Source organism: Nylanderia fulva, unplaced genomic scaffold, assembly GCF_048542155.1.
Source record: "Nylanderia fulva isolate GAGA-0341 unplaced genomic scaffold, ASM4854215v1 Scaffold156, whole genome shotgun sequence".
Lineage (NCBI taxonomy): Eukaryota > Metazoa > Arthropoda > Insecta > Hymenoptera > Formicidae > Nylanderia > Nylanderia fulva.
The window spans coordinates 102,839-108,838 of record NW_028189795.1 but is presented as its reverse complement, the minus strand read 5'-3'; positions in this window follow the sequence as shown (position 1 = coordinate 108,838).

Sequence of the window (6,000 nt, the reverse complement as noted above, 5' to 3'; positions counted from 1 at the left end):
TGGCCCCTCTTCCTCGTCCGCCGGATGCAAGCGTGCCCGCAAACGGCGGAGACCGGGGGGGGGGGGCTGCTCTCATCCCCGGATCCACGCGAATGAGAGTGGACCCGGGATGAGGCCTTTGGGGGGAGAGGGGTGCATAGGTTTGCATCTTTTCTCCGGGTGCCTCGCGGAAGGAGGGGGGAGTCTCTTCTCTTCACCCGTCGTCGGTGGGGGTGTCCACTGAAGTAGCCGCCTTCTTTCGCGCTAGCGGCAGTTGGGGGGGGGGGGGGCGCCTCCATTTACAAACCTGCACTAAAAGAGCAGGCCGAGGGCCTCGGCAGAGAACTGACCCCGTCGACTCTTTTTTGGGTAGGAGGGCATGGGTGCCTCGGTTTCCGCTTTTTTTTTCGCGGCACCGGGGCGTCCGCGATCCCCCAATGGGCAGTCTCCCTGATCGCGGCCGAATCCTAACTCCCAAGGGAGTAGAGGGAGCCGCGGCTGGAGGAATCTGAGGGGGGAGGGCGTTTTGGGGGCGGGTTTGTCTGACTTCTGGGTCGCGCGACTCCCCCTCTTGGATGTAGATGTATCGCGTGTCTCCTTCCATTGGGAGCCGGGAGGTTTCTAAGAGGAGGGGACGCATGGTGTAGAGGGAGTCCCTCTCCTTCTGAGGGGGAGCCTCCTGGCGACGGCCTCCGGGGTGAATGCCGAATCCTCTTTCCCTTTGGGAAAGAGAGGGAGCACCACTCTGGAAGCGGGGGGTGACAGCTCGAGCAGGAATTCTTGAGCCGCGACCTCGCCCCCACACTTTGTGGAAGGGCGCGGCGTGGGGGTGGTGTCCCCCTGCACCGCAACCGCGTACGGCCGCAATTGCGGGGGGAGGTGTGATCCGGGGACCACACCTCCCCCAGAGAAGAATAGGCGGGGGGAGGTGGCGAGTTGGCATGGGATTGCAGCATCCTTGCCGTTCCCCACCTAACGTCTGAGGTAGACACCCGCTGTGAGTTTAGTGAGGTAGGGCTCGGACCCCCTGGCCGAATCATTAGTGGTTCGGTCAGGGGGACGAGCAGTCCCACATAGCCCGCACTCCCTACCCGGGGGGTGTGTGGTATCCATGAGGATTCTCACAGCGTTAAAAAAAAGGGTGTTGATAACTATCTTTGGATATAGTGAACGCCTTTACCCTGCCCTGAGATAAGATCGGGGCAATGACGCACCATCGTGTTCCCGGTTACTTTGTGGAGGTCATCAGGGGCTATTTCCTGAAAAAGGAAAAAGTATTACGGGACCGAGAAGGAGTGGAGCGCAGGAGGGCAATATTCTGCGGGATTCTTCAGAGGTCAGTGTTAGGCCCCTTATTGTGGGACCTCGCGTATAATCGCGTCCTCCGGTCTGCACTTCCCCCCGGCTATAGTGTCGTCTGCTATGCAGTCGTCGAAACGTCGTTTAGATCTACACAGGTGCTCACTGGACACGGCTGTTTTCAAAAGTACCTGTGTAGGATCGGGAAGGCGCGCACAGCGAATTGTTGCCACTGCGACAATTCACATGCGGAGGACACGGCGCAATACACCCTCGAAGAATGCCCAGCATTCGGCGGCCGCACGGCATAGGCCCTGCAGGCGTGGGTCGGGCGCCTCTCGCCCCCGTTCCTGCCGAGGCCCCTCCCTCTAGAGGGACGTCTCGGCGAAGTCCCCGGGTCGACGGCCGAATCTTATAATAAGGAAGGAACCCCGACCCAAAACTTGAGCGACTACAAGGGATCATAAGCTAATATGATCCCCATTGCACGTGGTCCCTCTCGAGAGTGGACGCGGCAGTTGGCGGCTCTCTCACTGGCGCCCAAGGGGATCGGTAGGAGGGCACCAATGCCTGTGGAGAGGATTCTCCCCCTGAAAGTGAAGAGCCTCCGGGGTATAGGTCGAATCTCCCATCCCTTTTAGAAAGGAAAGGAAACTTTACTCCGGAGGCGGAGAGTGGCGGCTCAAGCGGAAACACTCGAGCCGTGACCCCGCTTCTCAAACTTTTTGGGAAAGCGCGGCGTGGGGGTGGTGCTCCTCTGCGCCGCAACCGGGAAGGACCGCACGATGGTTACGCGGGGAAGAGTATCTTCCTTTTGGAGAAGATGCTCTTTTAAGACGGTCAGGTCGGGGATGGCAAGAAGTAATGCTACGGCAGTTTCTTACCATCCTCATAAGAGCCCGCGAAGGCACCCGCTGTGTGTTTAGTGAGGTATGTCGTAGACCCCCTGACCGAATCATTAGTGGTCAAGGGGAACAAGAAATCCCACATAATTCGCACTTTCTACCCGGGAAGTGCGTGGTATCTATGAGGATTCACACAGCGTCAAAAAAAAAGGTCCTTAGGTGATGGCCTACTTCACGTCTGTTAATGCGTTGTCCGTGTGTGTGTGTGTGTAGTCTTGCATGTATGGCACGCTGCTGCTTATACGTCGGCTGTTTTATCTAGCTGACGTGCCTGTTTCCTTATGTGTATATATGTTACAAGTTTTATAATACTGCCTTCTGTGTTATCCGCTTCTCGTCAAATATTATTTTTGAGATGCCTGGTTACTAATACTGCTGTATTTTTCAGGTCTTTTTCCGAGTAATTCCTGACGGTCCTTCGACGCGATCCCACCGCTGCCACCAATTTTGTTGTGTGCCTCGGGTCGGGCACAAGATGTCGCGCTAAGTTAGGATGAAGATCCGGGGCATCAGGGCTTGGATCGGGATTATTGTATTAATTTACTTAACGTTTTCACTATTAAAGAGCTTTTATTTGAACTAAACACGTTATATAAATTTAACGTATAAGACGGGCAACAAGAGCCAAATCGCGGATGACAATGCGTTATCCTAACGAAACTAAATAATTTTCCGTTAGAATTAAATACCGGTGCACAAAGCACCAAATTTTACTTGGACACGGCCAAGATTTTTAAATATGAAATAATCTCATATTTGAGATTTAATTTCAATACCCCTTTTAACCCCCCTACGGAAAATAAATAAATGAATGCAAGAGAAAAATATAGATCCGAAAATCGCTGAATCGGGAATCGAACCCGAGACCTTTCGCTTGCCGGGCGACTGCTCTTCCAGCTGAGCTATTCAGATCCTTTCGATTCTATACTTTTCTCTGTTATATAAATTAATGTTGGTAAACAAACGCATTTTTTAAGCCAGCGTGTATCAATATAAGAGTTTTAACAAGGCTCTGTAATATAAATATAAATTTAACGTATAAGACGGGCAACAAGAGCCAAATCGCGGATGACAATGCGTTATCCTAACGAAACTAAATAATTTTCCGTTAGAATTAAATACCGATGCACAAGGCACCAAATTTTACTTGGACACGGCCAAGATTTTTAAATATGAAATAATCTCATATTTGAGATTTAATTTCAATACCCCTTTTAACCCCCCTACGAAAGGATCTGAATAGCTCAGCTGGAAGAGCAGTCGCCCGGCAAGCGAAAGGTCTCGGGTTCGATTCCCGATTCAGCGATTTTCGGATCTATATTTTTCTCTTGCATTCATTTATTTATTTTCCGTAGGGGGGTTAAAAGGGGTATTGAAATTAAATCTCAAATATGAGATTATTTCATATTTAAAAATCTTGGCCGTCTCCAAGTAAAATTTGGTGCCTTGTGCACCGGTATTTAATTCTAACAGAAAATTATTTAGTTTCGTTAGGATAACGCATTGTCATCCGCGATTTGGCTCTTGTTGCCCGTCTTATACGTTAAATTTATATTTATATTACAGAGCCTTGTTAAAACTCTTATATAAACACGTTATCTTTATTTTCACAATATTACACTTTCTAGTTACTTAACTAGTTAAGCGGTAGCGATTACATATGACTTCGCGAATTACGCGCGCGACTGCGATAAAATGTTATAGATCGCACGCAGTTAGCGTGGTTACTTTTAATTAGCAACTTGTGAGCGACTGCTGGGCGCGTCTCCTGCTCGGTTTATATAGTATCGGTTTTTGGAGGTTCCTTGATCTAAAGGGGTGCCTTGCAACAGGCCTTCTCAGTCAAAAACCTAGGTGCAAGCAAAGTAAGTTCAAAGGTTCTTCCGCTTCGCTTGCATTTTTGTGCAATTTCAGTTCCGCGTGTATCTCGCAGCGTTTGCGTTTTTCGCGCGATCGGCATTTGTCGTCAGACGAATGTAATAATTATATAAGATGTAAAAATCTCTGAAGTCACCAGATGATAGTTAAAAATTGTAGTAATTTAATCAACCAACTCTGGCTATTTAATAATCTTTGATTAATATTCACGACGTTTCGGCCATGGGTTTCGTAATAATTATATCTTATTAGTTATATTCCTTAAGGATATAACAGGTTTCTTATAAGAGATGGATTTAAAATATAGAATTTGAGCATTCCGCTCGTCTTCATAGGTCGCGGCCTACGAAATGTTTGACGGTTTTACCAAGCGCACTTTTAAATTTGACATTTTGAGAAATCTAGTTAATTGCACAATACATATGAAATAACGTGTAAGACACGATACAATAAGTGCCACGAGATTAGTGCCACTTTAAGAAAAAATATCAGAAATGTTAAAATGAAGAAGAACGAAGATACAAGAGCGCACGTATGTGAGTTTAGTAGAGTCCAGACGGACAAATAAGTATTGATAATTGCGGCGTTTACGCAATTTAACGTGACCGATTAACGATTTTTTTTTGGTCAGTAGTCTCAGGTTCGGAGCTACACGGTAGAACCACAAGTTTGTTCACTGGACGTTTTAAGGAGAATCTAGCAATCCGGATCTCGACAACGTGGACGTGTCATCCGCCCCAGAGTGAATCCATGTGACACGCATGAGTGGCCACTTAGTAGGGGGCGTCGTTTCGCTTTGAAGAATGCACAGCCGTCGCTGACCTCCTCGTATGACTTTGGACCATTTCGGCAGGTGAGCCAGAGTATTCAAATATTCTCGAGTCTACCGGTTCCAGAATGGTTCCTCATTTGCTGTAGCAGTTGCCAGCGGAAGAGGCGTACTGTCGGTTCGTTAGCGAGTGATGGCTCGGACACCGAGGTAAGTGCTGAGCCGATCAGGAGATATCCAGGAGTTAGGGCAGCAACATCCTCAAGGTCATCTGACAAGACTTGCAGCGGGCATGCTTTGACCTGAGTCAGTAGAATAGCTATCTTCTCATAAATAAGGGTGGCGTCGCCGAGTATTTGACGCAGATGGAACTTCATCAATTTGACGGCAGCTTCCCAAATCCCACCGAAATACGGGGCCGCTGGCGGGTTGAAATGCCACTGGATGCGATCCTTGCCGACGTGGACGATGCGTTGTCCCTTGTGGCTGGCGGCGGATAATAGAGCTCGCAACTGGCTCCGACAAAATTTGTGCCGCAGCCGCTATATAGCGAGCAGCACAACTCACGGCGAGCGACGAAACGATGCAGTGCCGCTAGAAAGGCGTCTACGGAGTAGTCCGAGGCGACGTCGAGATGGACTGCCCTGGAACTCATACAAATGAAAACAGTGATAAACGCCTTGGTCGCCTTGTAACCTCGACCCTTGCTAGTACGAAGCCACACCGGATCGGCGTAATCCACGCTCGTGTTCAGGGACGGGCGGCTTGGCGTCATTCTTGGAGTCCCTGAACACGGGCGGCTTGGCGTCATTCTCGGAGTCGACAGGTCACCCATAGGAAGTTACGGAGTTGCCGCCCGTCAGCGTAGACACGTGATGTATCGATGGATAAAGCCTTTGACGAGTGTGCGTCCTCGTGGTACCCAATACTCTTGGTGGATGGAGCACAGCGTAAATTGCGTCCCACCGTGGAAAGTCCTCCGATGATGGGCGTCGATGATCAGCTTGACGTCGACGATGGCTTGACGTGCTCGGCAGTTTGATTGGATGAGCAGCATCGTTAGGCAATTTAGCGTGTCGGAGGCGTCTACGCGGAGAAGGTCCGTTTCGTCCAGGTAAGGATTCAATTTTGAAAGAGGGCTGCGTATCGGCAGCGCTCTCCGTTTCGTCA